This window comes from Vulpes vulpes, chromosome 5 (assembly GCF_048418805.1).
Source record: "Vulpes vulpes isolate BD-2025 chromosome 5, VulVul3, whole genome shotgun sequence".
Classification (NCBI taxonomy): Eukaryota; Metazoa; Chordata; class Mammalia; order Carnivora; family Canidae; genus Vulpes; species Vulpes vulpes.
The window spans coordinates 11,773,730-11,791,240 of NC_132784.1; the positions used below are offsets into that span (position 1 = coordinate 11,773,730).

At 47.5% G+C, this 17,511-nt stretch overlaps 1 long non-coding RNA gene across 1 annotated transcript in view; it reads right to left on the bottom strand.

The window, feature by feature from the left end:
* LOC140598973 (uncharacterized) overlaps positions 1 to 17,511 on the bottom strand; it is a 74,229-nt gene that overhangs the window by 23,713 nt on the left and 33,005 nt on the right. Inside the window, exon 4 of the long non-coding RNA XR_012001495.1 lies at positions 13,426 to 13,640. This is a non-coding gene — a long non-coding RNA (uncharacterized lncRNA). The remainder of the gene's footprint in view (positions 1 to 13,425; positions 13,641 to 17,511) is intronic.

Consider the following 17,511-nt stretch of genomic DNA (forward strand, 5'->3'; position numbering starts at 1 on the left):
TGGGAGCTTTCTCTCTTAGATGTGTCTTTGCATCTGGTATTGGAGCTTGACATCTGTAGGGCAGGCAGTTGAGAAGGGAATATGGAGAGGAAGAATAAGGTGGAACCCACAACTATATGCCAGAGTCTACAGGATGGACTCAAACCCATGTCAGCTCTACTTTTCCTCTGACCTGAGTGAGTGAGTGTCTTGCAGAACCCAGAGTCCTTTATGACAACCTAAATGCACACCTGGCTGAGGAGTTAGGAAAGCTGAAGGAGTCAGGGGATGGTGAAGTGGCTGCAGGCCTCACAGCAACGAGGAGACAGGAGGTCAGGGATAATGTGTGTGAGCTAAAGGGCTGCTGCCTCCTTTCCACCCATAAATCTCCCACAAGATTCTGTCTTGCAGCTCCCACCTTAACTCGTATACAAGAACAAGAACTTTGAGGATTCCCTTAACCCAGGCAAGTTCGCACATTTCAAAGCCACCACAACCATATGTAATCTTTGTGGTCTTAAACAAGTGGCTTAACTTGCAGAGCCTTGGTTTTCTCATCTGTAAAATGGCAATAATATAAAGCATTCTCATGAAAATGAAGTTTAACTTTACCTACTGATTTCTTAGCATGCTGCCTGACACAGAGCCAGTGCTCCATAGATGTTCTCTATTAATCTGGCCTCTCCTGTTTTTTTTCTAGCTCAGACAGTGGCTTTAAAATCTATCCCTTCACCAAGCAAGGCTTGACTCCCGGTAGTGGCCACATGAACTGAGACATCATGAAAAGATTCTGCTTTTGACAGGTGGCATCTAGGAAGGCAGATCTATTTCCCAAGGGCCTGAGTGGTCCTCAGTGTGCTGGGGTCTTGAAAGCTGCACATTCACTTTCCTTTCCATCGATGGCCAGTACCACATACTCACCTGTCCTCCACCTGACAGCAGCATCTCTACCTTCACACTAGCCACCAGACCACAGACTCAGGTGGGGGCCTCCATGGGCTCCGGGACAACGATGGGGATGAGGCTTCTGTCTAGGGCATACAGTGCTGGTTCTGGCTGGGGCAGGCAGCCCAGGAGGCCTCAGCTGGGAGCAGACAACCTGCATCTGGGCTCTGGGACTGGAGCATCGAGACCTGAAGCATTCTCTTCCCATTGGGGAAAAGGCAGCTCTTCAGAGCAGAAAGAAGCCTAAATTACCATGAAACCCTAGAGCCTGTGTAAGATATGGAAGCTCTGGTCTTTCCCCAAAGCTCTGGTGACCTAGGAAGTCCCAAGCTCCTTCCAGGATGGGGGGAACAGGCTTGCCTGTGGCTGAGTTCCTCTCACTCAGGCCATATTCCAAGTGACAATTCAGAATTTTATACTTTCCCCACCCCCTAGAGAAACAAGACCTTTTTTTGGTCAACATGGTTTATAGGAAACTAGAGTCTTTGTCAATAACTCCTGCTAGGACTGGGAGTAAAAACTCAAGGAACAATGAAACCAAACCAAACCAAATAGAACTTGGGTGTCAGCTTTGAACACTACCCTCTGTTCAGCCTCTCTAGATTGAGTGAGTTACAGGACCCTGCCAAAGCCCATCCTCCTGCTCAGGTTGCAAGTCTGTCTCCCTCCTTCCATCCTGATGGCCACTGCACTAGCTAGGAACTTACCACAACAGTTTCTGAATTCAGTCCTGATCCCCTGATTCTTCCCCTGCATGTGATCACAATGATCTATCTTAAAAATATATATATATATAAAGAAAAAAGATGACAAGAATGTGCAAATCCAACATGTCACTCTTAGTTTACAGCTGGCTCCTTGTTGCTCTCAAAGCCACTTTCTTTTATATATTCCTCGGGGCTCTTTGTGACCTAGGCCATGCCCAGCCTCAATGCACAGATTTAGAAAAATCATGATCCTTGGTTCATGTCACAATCTCAGCACTGGTCTATGCATGACCTTTTTCTTTTCCACGTATTTATTTTTGGTAATAACTCACACCTACACAAGCACTAACAATACCATGTCTGTATGCTCACCATTACATCCCCAACCACAAGTGACCACCCATAAAGCTACTCAGGGAAGACAATTTTAGATCTACACTAAGCCTCTCCATATACTATCACTTTCTATGATAGAGAGCTCTTCTAGTGTATCTCACTGTTTGTACCTGAACTCCTTTGGAGGGGAAAGTATCTAATATTGTTCTATTCCTTGCTCCAAGGTACCTAGTACATCAGAAGAGATGATTGTGGAGTGATTCTGCAGCTTGCTGGCTAAAGTATGCACACCTTCATCCAGTCACAACCCATTAGTGAGCATGCAGGACATACTCAGGTGGACCACTGCTCACCCTACCCCTACCATGTTCTTCCATCAGCATCCTGCATATTTGGATGAAATCCACACAGCCCTTCCCTCCTTCCTATACCCTATGCTTCTTTCATTCATAAAGCAGTCGCCCCCTCAGTGGAGAGAAGGACAGAGCTAAATGGATGAGAGAGAAAGTGTCTTGAGTGATGGGGTAATGAGAGAGGGTAGTTAGTGAGGAAAAGGGAAAGCAACCATGCTAGGACTGGGAGAGACAATTCTCGAAGAGCAAAAGCGGGGATTATTCCACTGCAAACAGTAGCTCAAGAGCATCCCTAAGCCAAGCGCTCTTGGGACTCTGAATGTTCAACATGCTGGGCACTATGCTCCATGCTGAGAATAAACTTCAGTCCTTGCCTTGAGGCACTTGCTGTCTTAATACATAGAGGTCAAAACACTTGTTCCAGATTATGAAGTTAGCATGAGACATGCCAGACATAAGTCCTGGGTCTCTGAATTCCTAGTCCTGTTTCTTTTAGCAACAACCACTGCAGAACATGATCAAAAACCTAACCAATCACCATCACCCCTCCATGGCCCCAGGACCCATATCACTTGAGCAGGTGTGTGAGACCCAAAAGTTTGTCAGTTCCACCACCATCCCAGACCTTTCCGTGGCCATTTTAGCTATTGACCTAGCACTCTTGGAAGATGGACTATGGTACCAGAGAGAACTCATTCCTGGGTTAGCATGGGCTGCAGGGATGCCTAGGGAAGCTCTGTAAAATGTCTTGCCCCCCATAAAGTGATCTCATGAATATTTCTCTAGAAGGCAAAAGTGGAGGATCTGTACATTTTTGCCTACCATGTTGAGGATAGGTGTGATTCACAAGCATATTTAACCAGGTGTCCCTCCCTTCTTTATATCACATCTACAGATCTGAACCCACTCTGGGTCATTCTCACATGCAGCTGAGGCCCAAAGAACTATAGCAAGAGCTCCACACAGGTGTCAGACCTGAATTCTGGTGCAGACTCTGGAAGCAGGAGCCAAATGACTTGAGCAAGACACTTCACCTGCATCTCACTGGGCCCACTTACAACAGGAAGGGGTTTGATAAGTTCGGTGGCTAACAAACTGCTTTTAGTCTCAGAACACTTTCTTCAAAAGAAAACAACACTGATCTATTATTATTAACTTTTAATTCTTGCTTGGTTTTTAACGAATTTATTATCCATTTTCTTAATTCCAGGGACAGAAATGAAGGCCTATTTGTTCAGAAAGAGGACATCCTGCACTCATTTCCTCCTTGTAGGATTTGAATCCAGAGATATTTCATGTCCCAAGTTATAACATACCTAGCTATGGTGAACAATGATATCCAGCGCTGGTCACCTCAATTCCCTCCCCAGATACGCCTTCCTACAGCAGAGTGCCCCAGTTAACCTCCCAGAGTTATTGATTTGAACATGGGTCTCCTGCACTCTCTCAGTGCTTGATGGCATCCTTCTCCGGCAGCAGTCCTGTCCTTTATCTTAGCTTCCACACTTGGCTTCTAAACGTTTCAGTTCGCATTCTCTACATGTAAGTCTTGGTCACTAATGTCTCTTATCACCTACCAAGAACTCTTGCAGAAGTTGAGGTGCTTGTTTAAATTTGCCAAATATAGTCTACTTTAGATAATGAGATGAACTTGCTAACGGTAATGCGATAGAGTGAGTGTGTCCCCCCAGAATTCATATGCTAAAACTCTATCCCGAAAAGTGATGGTATTAGAAGGTGGGGCTTTGGGGATGTAATTAGGATTAAATGAAACCATGATGGGGGAGCCCTTATAAGAGTCACAAGAAAGCCTGAAAGCCTGCTTCCTCTCTCTGCTCTCTATCATGCTGATACCACTAGAAGCTGGCCATCCGCAAAGCCAGAAGAGGCCTCTCACCAGAACTCAACCATGCTGGCACCCTGATTTTGAACTTCTAAACTCCCAATTGTGAAAAATAAATGCCTGTTGCTTATAAGTCACCCAGTCTATGGTACTTTGTTACACTGGCCTCAAATGACAAAGACAAGTATCAAAACAAACTTGGTATTCTCTGCTGGACTCAAAAACACAAATACCTATAAAAGTCAGGCAGGTTCAAAAAACTAAAAGAACAAAAAGCAAAAGCAGATTATTGGGCCCCATCCCTGTACACTCAGTCAGTAGGTTGGGTGGGCCCTGATATCTATATTTTTAACAAGTGCTCCAGGTGGTTATAATACACATCAATGATTTGAGACCACAATAGTGTAACAGGAGTCCAGCTGAAGTGTCACCTCATCAAGGAGTCTTTCTGACCTTCTCCAGCTCCCTCTCCCTAAGCCTCAAACTAGATTCTCCTCCCCCTATGATCCCCAAAACATACTTAGTTTACCTCTATGTTGAGACAAATTGCATTGTACCATAATTATCAATCTACCTATCTGCCTTCTCTACCACCCTCAGAAAACCAGAAGTTTCTGTAGAATAAAAATGTGCCATTCATCTCTGTATCCTGAATGCCCTAGTATCTGCCCTCAAAGTGCTAAAGTCCTTCCCCTCAAAGAGTTTGAAACACAGAAATTAAGATGTAAAGGCATGTAAAAAAGCACAAAACTAAGAGTCAGCCCATCATACAAACGCCACATAAGTTGTAAATAACATGGGGCTTATTACCCCTCAAAAATAACAAAAATAGCTAACATTTATTGAAGTGCCTGAAGGTTAAGTAATTTTCCCCAAGTCACACAACTGGTAAGTAACAGGGTCTGAATTTGAGCTCAAGTATCTGTCTCAAAGCTGGCCAAGCCCTTAGTCACCACTCCTGTCTGGGAAGCCATATTAAGAAGGGTCAGTGCCAGGGATATGAGAGGACACAGGGTGTATAGGGGGGCTCAGAAGTTATAGGCAGAAAGGCTTGAAGCTGTGTCTGGAAGGAAGATTTGCACAGAGGAAATAGAGGTGTGTAGTAAAGAATTTGGCCTTGCCAAAAGTTAGGTCTGGCCTGGTCCCCAGCTCCTACCTAGGAGGCCATCAATTAAATTCAGTGGTCCATTCTACAATTTGCTGGGGGAGGGTGGTGCTACGGGATGAATTGTGCTCTTAAATTTGTATGTTGAAGCCCAAACCCCAGTACTTCGGGATGTGATCGTATTTAGAGAGAGAGCCTTTAAAGAAGTGATGAGGGTAAAATGAGGTCATATCCAACATGACTGGTGTCCATCCATAAGAAGAGGAAATGAGATGCAGACATACACACAGACGGAAGGCATGAGAAGACACAGCGAGAAGGCGGCCATCTGCAAGCCAAGGATAGAGGATTTAGGAGAAAAACAGCCCTTGATCTTGGACTTCCAGCCTTCAGGACCATAAGGAAGTAAGTTTCTGTTGCTTAGGCTACCCAGTCTGTGGCATTTGTTATGGTAGCCCGCATACACAAACACAGTTGGGAGTAGCAGTATCTCCCTGGCAGGTTCACTGTGAAGCTTGAAGAACGATATCCGTAAAGGTATCTGAGGAAGTCAGGGCTGGTATGTAGTGGGAGCTCAATAAATACTCTGCCCCTCTCAACTTCCCCAATATGCTACATTTCTTCTTCAGAGCTCGTCGTATATGATTCCTGTAATATAGCCTATATGTGAGTGTGTGCATGCACACTCTATATTGGAATGCAAGCCCCTTGAGGCCAAGGATTGTCTCTTAAAGACTTCTTTTTCTTCATATCCACAGTGCCAAGCTTAGTATATATCATATATTGTTTGTAGAATGAATGAATGAATAAATGAATGAAGTGTATGAATGGGTGAGTGAATGAAGACCCTAATCTTGTACAAACAAGAAAACTAAAGCCAAAGAAGCAAAGTGACTTGGCCAAGGACATTCAGCTAGTCAGGGATCAGCCAAGGAAGAGCATCCCAGGAATCCTGACTCCTTGTCCAGTGCTCTCCTCTCTCTTTGCTGAATCTCTCAGCACCAAGAGCAGGACTGTGCAGAAATAAACTCTTTTAGTTCCCAGGAAGTGGCCACTGTATCCTGTTCTCCCTCACTCTGCTGAGGCTCAGAGTCACTTCTCAGGTTCTGTAAACACAGAGCCTCTTGTGGGCCTCCCTGAAAACAGCTCAAGTAGGAGCAGGTCCTGCTACTGCCCTTCAGTGCAGATGATCAGGACAAAGCAGTCCATATCCCACACAGTTACAGCCACTAGAATTCTCCTGCAGAGCAAATATCCTGTTAAAATTCAGCTCCAGGTGTCGCAGCCCTGACCACCAGGCCACAAAGGTGCTAGTGATATTGGTGGTAGATTGGGGAAGCAGTCCAGCAAGGTGGCCAGTCGCCTTGGCATGGGGCTAGGGTGGAGTTTGCAAACTGGCAGCTTGCACTCCAGACCATTTTCATAGAGTTCTTATTGCTTAGAGAAACTGGCTAAAGTCTTACAGATAGAATATGATGTCTGAGATTTGCTTCAAAATAATCCAGGGCGGGATGGGAAGTGGGTGGGGACACAGATGAGTTAGACTAGGTGTGTGTTAACTACAGCAGCCGGGTGATGGATACAATGCAGGTTCATTGTATGATTTTCTCTTTTGTGTGTATATGTTTGGAATGTTCCATAATAAAAAGTTTGACATTTTCCACTTAATAATCAATGAGAGTTAGTATAGCAGATCCCAAACTGCTATCAAGGCCTGCTTGCGAGGCTGGTCCTGGGCTGGCAGCTGGGAACTTGGCTGGTAAGTAGTTCCTTACATGGAGAGAAAACATTCCCTAACAGAGAAGAGCAGATCAGTCTCTCTAGCCTGTGAAACAAGATTGTGTATGCTGGACACTTGCTTTCTCCTTTGGAAGCCTGAAATTTTAGTATGTGCTTGGTAGAGTGACCAGCACCCAATGAAAGTCATGGGTGCTGAGTTCCTCGTCAGCTTCCCTGCACAGAAGTGTCACACTTGCATCACTGTACTTTGTTGCTGGGGAAGCACTGGGTGCCACGTGGCCCCTTGTGAGGAGGAGAAAGTAGAAGGAGCCTGGGAATCAATTCTCTGAGGCTGTGTCCTTTCCTTTTATAACATTTGAGCAAAGACCTAAATGAAATCAGAGAGGGAGGCTTGCAAAGCCTAGGGGGATAGTTTCTCTGGATTGGAAAGAGCATGTGCAAAGGTCCTAAAGCAGAAGTGAGTGGCTTGTCCAAGCTGTTAGAGCTGGGTGAGCAAGAGATCAAAGAGGTTGGCAGTGGCCAGATTCCTGTAGGCCATAATGAAGCTTCTGGATATCATTTGGGGGTGAGAAAGGAAAATATTGGAGTGTCTTGGCCAGGATATGAACATAGGGGCAGCAACTGAGGGTTACTCAGGGACAGTAAATAACATTGCCAGTAAGTAGCAAGGTCAGAAGTAAATCTCCTGTCTATCTGACTCCAAAGAGAAGTCCAGAGCCGATGCCATTGCCAAGGCCCAACACAGAAATGTTTCTTTCTCAGAAAGTTGACTGAGACCTAAAAATTCAACCAAACTCTTGGTTTTTCTTTGCTCTGGGACCCACCCTCATAATACCATGGTGCATGGGAACTTCCCAGCCCGAGAAAGGGACACCTACTACATTCGGCATTTTTGCCAAGATCAAATACAGTGTTTCTTTGTGATCATTAAAAATTGTTAACACAGGAGCATGTTGCACAGGAACTCATTTATGATGCCTCATGGGTAAATGCAATTTTTAGCAGTTAAGTCACTTGAAAATCACTGATATGCTTACTATTTAAAAGAAGCTGAAAGAAAGCCTTAGTTAAGAAAAAGAGAAGCATCCTGTAATACAAATAATGGCTTCCTAATTTCTTTCCTTCCCCAGAATTATAGTTTCTGTACATGGGGTTTTCTTTTTTTGGGGGGGGGTTGGTTTTTGTTTTTATTGAAGTTCAATTTGCCAACATATAGTATAACTGTACATGGGGTTTTCTTAAAGCAGTGGATGCCTGAATTATGAGTGTCAACATCACTGCACTATGTCACCAGTGTTAAGATACGTAACATTAGCTACAGCATGACGAGGTTTACTATAATTAAACTCCTTCTCCTGATGAAGAAGCACCCACACCAAGTAGAACTGGCCCATCAAATCTAGTGAATTGACACAACCTCTTTTCATTGCCATCTTCTCCCTGATATTACATTGAAACAGTCCCCCTGGGATACTGGGACACTGGATTCTTTTAGTCCTACTTCTGAATTTTATTTGGCCAAACAGAACCAGGCTTTAACTCACCAGAGGGCTCCCACAAGAAGCAAATGTAGGTGTGTTTTGAGTGTGCTGATGATCAAAGAGAGAAACCAACTTTTGTGCCAGCAACTCTTGATTATTCAGGGGTGGATGATCCAATTTGTGGATTAGCTGGGCCTCTTGGCCTTTTCTGATTTCACTGATCATTAGCCCATGGCCCCCTCAGGCCAGAAAGATAAAAGGAGTGCCAGGCAAAGCGGTCTGGTGGCTTCTTGGCGATCCTGTAAAAGGGGGCAGGGCAGAAAGGCAGTCATATGCAATAGGGAAAATGAGGTTTAGGGATTATCTGGATTTCAATGAGCTGGTTTCTCCATAGCTTCCTGGCCCCCCACCTGAGTCCCTTAACGCTGGGTAATGGACAGTTTGCCTTGGATGGAGTGGGGCATAGAAACAGAGCCTGGTGGATTGAGAATGTGTGATTTCAAGTGCCTGGGGGGCAGGGGGTGGGATGAGAAGATGAGGCTGCCCTTCATGGGCTGGGAGATAGATCCTCAGAGCATCAGGCTCCTCACCATTTCTGTGGTGAGGGTGTCAGGGAAGGCATGGTGGGGGCGGTAGCGGCTTTTACCCAGAACATCTCTGCACCAGGAATGGCAATGCTTTTAACCCTAGAAAAGGAAGACTCCATCCTCTTACAGAACACTTTCTAAGATTCCAAAAGCTTCTAAGGAGGAGAAGGAAGAGTGAGAGAGGGAGAAGGAGGGAGAAGGAGGGGGGCGACAGAAAGAAAAGAAGGAGCAGGAGGTAAGGAAGAAGAGAAAGAAAGAGGGAGGAAAGGAGGAGGAAGGAAGGGGGAAGGTGGGGAAGGGGAGAGAGTGGGAAAGCGGGGAGAGTGGGAGGAGGGAAGGAGTATGGGGAGAGGTGGGGGAAACTGCAGTCCAGCCTCAAGGAGTTCTGATTCCAAAAGCTGGTCTTAGAACAGCCCTTCTCAATGACCAGATCAGACTGAGCAGGTATTATGGGGATCATAAATCTAACCCCTTAGCAAAGTCAGACCATCAGGAAAGAGGGCCAGAGGGATTTCACAGAAGCAGAGGCAGGTCTTCCAAAGTGGCAGATCTGCCACTTACCTGCTGTATCTCTGAGCCAGTTACCCTGGAAGCCTTTATTTCCTTATGTGCAGAGTCAGAATGGTAAGAGTGCAGATTTCCTCCCACAGCTGAAAGAAAGAACTGAGATCCCTAAGTACAGGTAGGGCATGCAGAAAGCCCTGGATGGAGGAACAGATTTCCAGAAGAGGCGGATGAGCCTCAGCCCCCGCAGAGATGCCCACATCCGCATCACCTGCACTCTGTTTCTGGTACCCGAGTGGCTGGCTGGCTTCACCACCACTTGGTGTTTCAGCTGTTCGTGGTGATAAGGCATCCAGGACACCACTGGGCTCATGTATGGATTCCGAGATCAACAGCCCAGTGATAAGAAGTCTGGTCTAGGCACTTTGAGAGCCAAGTCCTGGATGACACTGGCTCCTTCTGTGATGTTAGCAAGCATACACCTCCTCTTCATCTCGGTCACTATTCTTCAAATGAGAACAAGAATTCCTCCTCTGCCTCTAGAGAGGTGGACAGTGTGAGCTGCAGAGTGAAAAGTGTCATAAATGAAAGGATGAGGCAGGGGGTTAATCTAATTTTTTTTTATTTTTAGTTACCCAAAAGGATTTCCTAATTTTCAAAGTGTTTTGCAAATATTGATATTCTAAGGCTCAGTGTCAAAGCCTGAGCCAAACAAAGGAAATCCATGGAGCTGGATGCCCAGGGAGAAACCCCAGGACTCCTGCTTTCTCTCAAGGATAAGGAAGTAGAGGCAGGTCTCACCAGATACTCACTAACCCAGTGCCAAGAGCAAGCTGAGAAGTTTTAGTTTAGTGTGGAAAAGAGTCTTGACTTCTCAGACCCCTGAAAGTGGTTCCTTGGACCACTCTGTAAGGACCACTGCTCTGGAGTGGTGTGGCTCAAACTTTAATGTGGCTATAAACCACTTGGGAATCCTGTTAAAATGCAGACTCTGATAGGGAGATCTGATCAAGTAATCTGAAGTGACCAAGATTCTGACAAGTCCCCAGGTGACGCTGCTGCAGATGGCACTTGGACCACACTTTGAGCAGCAAGGCCATAAAGACTGGAGGAAGAAAAGTTTGCCTTTGACTAAAATAACCATAAATTGGGACACCTGGGTGGCTCAGTAGTTGAGCATCTGTCTTTGGCTCAGGTTGTGATCCTGGAGTCCTGGGATCAAGTTCCAATCAGGCTCCCCATGGGGTGCCTGCTTCTCCCTCTGCCTATGTCTCTCTCTCTCTCTGTGCCTCTCAAATAAATAAAATCTTATTAAAAATGACCATAAATTGGATCTTACAAATTGGGGGATATAATTCCAAATAGTGGGAATGGGTGGGAAGGCCATTCTAAGTAGAAGAGATGATGAAGCAAAGATACAGATGTAGGAAAAGGCAAGTCTGGCCAAAGCGTAGAGTTCATAAAACCCTCAGGCTGCCTGCCACGCCAACTCCAAGGCAACAGTAGTCCAGGCAGAGAAGCCACCAGTTGGTCTGGTACCTCTATGCAAGGGGTGTTAGACTTATCCCCACCCATAATTACCATAACAGTATCTTTTGAGCAGCAGTGAGAAGCAAAGAACTCCACAAGACAGTGATAACCTTGCTTTTCCATCATCCATCTCCACTTCAGTTTTCCCCTGAGAATCATCATTTTCCCACTCGCAGTCTCATGGGGCTGACCCAGGAGAAGCCCATGATCTGGGTTCACCCAATCAAAGCACAGCCTCCTTCTGGCCACAGTGATTGGTTCAGGAATGGGCACAGGACCTGAGCAGGTCACTGAGGACTCCCCCTGGTCTTCTGTTAGTTTTCCAGAGACACCATGTGGGGACACCACCTAGAAAGAGATGTCCAAGGAGCCCCAACTCATTGAGTCTTCCAGCCCAGACTTCAAATACAAGAGTGAAGAAGTTTCCAGATGACCCCAGCCCCAGAACTACCTGACTACGATTATCTAAGGAACTCCGAGCAGGAACTGCCTAGCTAAGCCCAGTCAACCCTCATACTCATAAACAAAATAAATGAGTGTTGCCTTAAGCCACTGATTTGGGTGGTTTATTATGCAGCAATAGATAGCCAGAACCAGGTCTTCTTGGCTTACCTATTAATTCCAACAGTAAAAACACCAGGAAATGAATCAAAACCCAGGGCAAGGAAGCCCTTGGCTAAATAACAAATTCTCCAACTGTCTTCACTTTGAATCAACATGTTATTTGTAGGTTTTGTCAACAGGCTCTCACTGTACAGCTGCCTCAGGTAACTGTCATTTTCCTGAGCATCTGCCATGGGGCCAGTCACCCTGTCAGACATTTCAAATGCCATATCATAAGTTGAAACAGAGACATATCATTACCCTATTTACAGACAAGAATACTGAGGTGTAGAGAGATTAACCTCAGCTTGTAAATCATGAGGTCAAGATCTGTACCCAGCTTTCAGACCCAAAGCCCGTCTTCTCCAAATCCCAATGCCCACTGATTTCTTCTCTCCTGCAGTACTTTAAAAATTCCCTATGGTATTTATTTTCCACTGTAAGGCAAGGTTACAAAACCCTTTTCCTGTCCAGCATATCACAGATAATGTCTTATCACATCTCAAAACCCTGAATTTTCCTATTTCCAGACATCTGTATCTCCCACCTTGACCTATGTATGCATAATGTGTCAAGAATGAGAAGCCGTGTGGCACAGGGAAGGAGAGTGGACTTTGTGGTCAGAGGCCCCAGATAAAATCCTGGCTTTGCCACTTGCCAGCTGTGGGACATCCAGCAGTGACTGAACCACACTGTCGGAATCCCCCTCCCTAAAAGAGATGTAAAGAGTGCCACTGCATAGACTTGTCATAGGAGAATCACACCTAATTGTCATAGGAGAATCACACCTAATTGTCTAGGCCACAGTGGGAGCAGAGTGAGTGTTCTATAAAGTTGGGTCATTTCCATTATGATACATTATATCGCCCATTTACTGACATTTTACTGGCTCCCTTGGTTTCATCATCTAGGATTGTAAAATCCTTATAGAATGAGATATTTCTAGTGTTTCTTCAGGGTCCTGAAGCCCATGGTAGAGTATTAGACATGCAGCGGGTGCCTGATAAACATTTGTCAACAGTTTGCCTGGTTTAAATCTCTTATGTTTCAATGACAAGGCCATGGAAGGCCATACTGGCCAACATTGTCCTTTGGTCATATGGATGGTAAATATATGTAAGGAATATTGTGTAGGAGAAGGAGATAGTTGGCAGGCCTTGTATAACTTGCCCAGACCTTAGAAAGCTTGAAACTGGAGCTAAGATACCCAGATTCAAATTCTGACTCAGCCATCGATGAGGAGACTGCATTCAGTGAGTCCCAACTCCTATTACCCTTGGCTTTCTGATCTGTAAAGTGGGCATAACAGTATCTATCAGGTATTGTGGCGAGTAAATGAGACATTTAATGGAAGGCACAGGTTAGCACATATAGGGGCTCCATGAAAGGAAATGATTATCATTAGCTACTATACATTTGGGGATAAAATGCCCGGCTAACTCACTTCACATGGCAGTTTTGTGGACCCAGTGAGGATGGATAGCATGCTGCTTTCCAAGTATTTATAAAGTTCAATGCAAATGAAGTAATTAAAATCCAGAATAAAGTCTAAACCATCCAATATTAATATCTTTTCTGTTTGCACCTGCAAATCAGAATACAGACAATAAAGATGAAACTGCTGGGAAAATTCAGAGAAAGAGTAGCCTCAATGATCCACGGGCCTGGAGCTGGAAAGGGCCTTTAAGAACCTTCACGATCATTTGACTCACCTCATTTTTCTGGGGGCAAAATCAGGCCCAGAGAGTACTGCTCTCGTTGAGAGTACAGAGTATAATAGCCTTGTTGGCATAGCCGAGAAGGGAACTTGACCCAGAGGCCCAGTCCAGTGCCGTTTCACTATTATCCGTCCTTCTGGCCTGCATTGGCTGCATGATGATTCAGGCATCTGCCCTCTGGAATATTCTCCGGCAAACATTGGATGTAACTGAAAAATAAGTAAATAAACACAGAACAATTTTAACACCTGAACATTTCCTCATGCCTGGGAGTTGCAGAAGAAAATGCCTCTGGGATATCTTTCTCTAACTTCCTTTCTCAATAATGGCATAAAAATTGAAATAAGTGCTAAGGAAGCATAATATGTCTTGAAGAAAATATGCTTTTTTTTTTTTTTTTTTTTTTTTACAGGATGCTTCTAAATCCACACCACAAAGGCTCTGAGACGCGAGGTTTAAGTCTGGCTGGGGTTCAACCATGAGGCCAAGTGTCTGGCTTTGATAAACAAAGCTCTTCAACACTGGTAAAAGCTTATCAATGTCAGTATCTGAATTTCTATGTTTTCATGACGCTCTTGATGTTCTAAACATTCTGCATGTAATGCTGGGTTTAAATGTTATATTAATTCCTTGCACATAACGAGGCTGTCTTTTTTCCCTGGTCGCCCAGGCTTGAAGGCTCAGTCACCTCTGACCTGCCTCTGCATTCTGAGCCCTACGTCCATCCGATTCTTGCACGATCATTTTTTCTTTCCATCCCTATGCCACTGTCCTGGAACAGCAGCCCTCCTACCTCAGGCCTACCACAGCCTCTCCAACCCCAGACCCGGCCTGGACATCACCCCTGGATTCACCCACAACAAACGCCCCCTAACTCTGTCACTTCGGGGCTCCCCTTGTCCACTGGCTAAAGTCAAAAAGTCTCAGCCCGGCAGTAGCTCTATCCTTTCATCCCTGCCTTATCTCCCCCATCCCCTGAAAAAATTTTTTTTCATCCCCTGAAATTTTAATTTGCTTGTTTCCTGGTGACTGTGAATGCAGTCACAGAGGCAGACCCTCCTGCCTCTACCTATCAGAACCTCAGTCAACTTTCATTTCCTGGGAACTCCAAGGCCACTTCGTCCAGTGAAGTCTCTGCAGGTCACCCCAGCTAGACATTCCCAGTTCCCTTGTCAGACCTCCCTCCCATAACCTCAGACCGCACCACCACGTTGCTATATCACAGTGCCCCTCCTGGAACACATTTTCTCTTAGGGCGGGGACCAGATTTCATTCTTCACCCCTCCATAACAAAGCATTTTGTCCTCCACATTCTAGATGCTCAACAATGATCTTCTGATCAAATGAAAGGGAAAACCAGCCATAAAAATTCTTACCTCTCTCTCTCTCTCTCTTTCTCTCTTTCTCTCTTTTTAACCCAGTACACCTTAATCCAAGACACCTAGCAGAACCCAGTAGGCTCAAGACTGAATTCCTCAATACTGATTGCTCCCTGGACAACAATTTAAAAGTTCCCTGGCGGGATCCCTGGGTGGCGCAGCGGTTTGGCGCCTGTCTTTGGCCCAGGGCGCGATCCTGGAGACCCAGGATCGAATCCCACGTCGGGCTCCCGGTGCATGGAGCCTGCTTCTCCCTCTGCCTGTGTCTCTGCCTCTCTCTCTCTCTCTGTGTGACTATCATAAATAAATAAAATTTAAAAAAAAAAAAAAAAAAAAAGTAAAAGTTCCCTGGCTGCCCCTGTGCCTCAGTTTCCCTACCTAAGACAACATAACAAAAAACGCTTCTTAACTTACTTCACAAAGCTACTCATTTTCACCTAAAAGGTGGCAATGTCATGTTTGTTTAGCCTCGTGTTTTCTCTCTAAGAGGCTAAGAGCACTGAAACATACAGGATTCTGTTTGGAAGAACAAGACCCAGGGCCCGTTGCTTGGAGTTCACTGCCAGCCCAGGGGAGAGAGACAGGTTCTCTCACCAACCAGAAAGGAAACAGCTGCGGTGACAGATGTTGGTGGTGCTGATTATTCTAGGGATGTTTGCATTCAGATTTCCCAGGCAGTCTTGGTTTTTTGAAGTCACTCTCATTTGATGGGTTTCCCCAGGTCTTGGGGGGTGAAAACAAACCGCGGCCTTATCCCACACATTTCATTTGTTTCCTCTCTCTACTCCACAAGCACACCCGGGACATCCACACGCCACACACACCCTGTCCACCTCCCCGTGACTTCACGTTGCGTTTTGAACATAAATGGCCCCTGGGGGAGAGAGACCTTTTCATTCTTCCTTCAGTCGCTTTGTGTTTTTTTTTTTTTTTGTAGGTGTGTGTGTGTTGGAGGGTTATGGGGTGGGGGTGTCTGGCTAAGCCACATCGGAGGAGGCCAGTTTCTCCAAAAGACGTGCAAACTTCTGATCCCACAGGGGACTTCAACTGAATACCAAAGAGGGGTGTCTTTGTTCCTTCTAAACGGAGTATTTACTTTGAGCTGGTAAAGTGAATTAATGAAAGGAAGTGGTACCTTCAGCTTCTGGGGGAGGGGTGATACGTGAAATCAGGAGGTGTGTGTGTGGGGGGGGGGGGCGGTGGTATTTGCCGCCAGCCCCTGAAACACAGAGAAGAGGGGCAAATGGGGATGGAGGGTGGTGAGGGGGGGTGGCTCCCGTAGGGTTCTCTAAGATAGACTCTGCTAGAAAACAGGCTACTCTTTGCTGGGATTAAAAATTGCCTCATAATACTGTAAGGCCCATGTATATGCAAGCAGTTGGGAGTTATTACGGGCCTAAAATAGGAAACCATTCGCTTGATCTTTTGCTTCAATCCTATTAGGGGCCCCCTGGAGCTCGAGAGAGATACCAGCCTGTCATGTCCCTGTTGCTGTGACGACCCTGTCTTTATAGAACAAGAAAGAGAAATGGTAGTGATTGGCAGACCTTGCTTGCCCCCGTATGTAACACAAAGGGCTACAAAACGAAGAGGAAGTGAGGCCCTTCTCCGAGGCCTGCCGCTTCTTAACCCTACAGCACCGTCCACCTGGCCCGAGGGCCCCACCGCCGCCGCCCCGAGGGCGCCGATGCCCAACCGCCGCTAATCACTTTTTTGTTTAATTATGGCTAATGCCACTGAAAGAGAAAAACTAAGAGCAAGTGAAACATCGGCTTCTGGAGGGGAAAAAAAAAATGTGCGCGGGGGTCTGCGGGCGGGGAAGGGGGCCACGGGCCGCGGGCTCCGCCCCGCCGCCGTCCACGCGGCTCCGCTCCCCGACCCCGACCCCGATCCCCGACCCCGACCCCGCTCCAGGGGGCACGAGCGCAGGACGCGGCTCAGTCCGCGCGCGCTTTCTCGGCCGTCGGCGCGGGAGCCGGGAGACGCGGCCCGGAGGGGGGATGGGCGGGGGATGGGATGGGGATGGGGATGGGGATGGGGATGGGGCGCTCGCGGGGGCCCGGGGCCGGGGAGGGGCCGCGGACGAGGGAGCGCCCAGTGGCCCCAGACGCGGCGGCTTCGGGCCTCGGCCCTGCCCGGGCCCCGGGGCCGTGACCCTGCGGGGCGCAGCCGAGGGCCGCGCTGGGTGTCAGCCCGCCCGGAGCTGCCGGTGGTTCCAGCGCCAGGCGCTCGCCGGGGCTCCCGGGCTCCGAGGGGCCGGCTCGGGCCAGGACCGCTCGCCGGGGGGGCGGGGGGGAGGGGGAGGGGGAGGGGGAGGTGGGGGCGGGGGGGGGAGGGGGAGGTGGGGGCGGGGGGGGAGGGGGAGGGGGAGGTGGGGGCGGGGCAGGGGGGGAAGGGCAGAAAGAAAAGTTTCTTTCGGGGGAAGCAGTGACCTAGGAAAGGGAGATCCGCGCCGTAGTCCGTGGTCGGGCCGAAAGGAAACGCCGTGTCCGAGCCCGACACCGACAGCGCCGCGCGCCCCGCGCCCCGCGCCGGGGAACCCGCATCTGCCCCGCGCCCCGCGCCCCGCGCCCCGCGCCCCGCGCCGCTCCGACGCCTGCAGGCCCCGGCAGGGCGCGGTCGTCCGCGAAGGAGACTTTGGTCCATTGCGCGCCCCTCTGCCCGCGCGAGGCTGTGCGGGGCGCGCCAGGCAAAGCGGGCG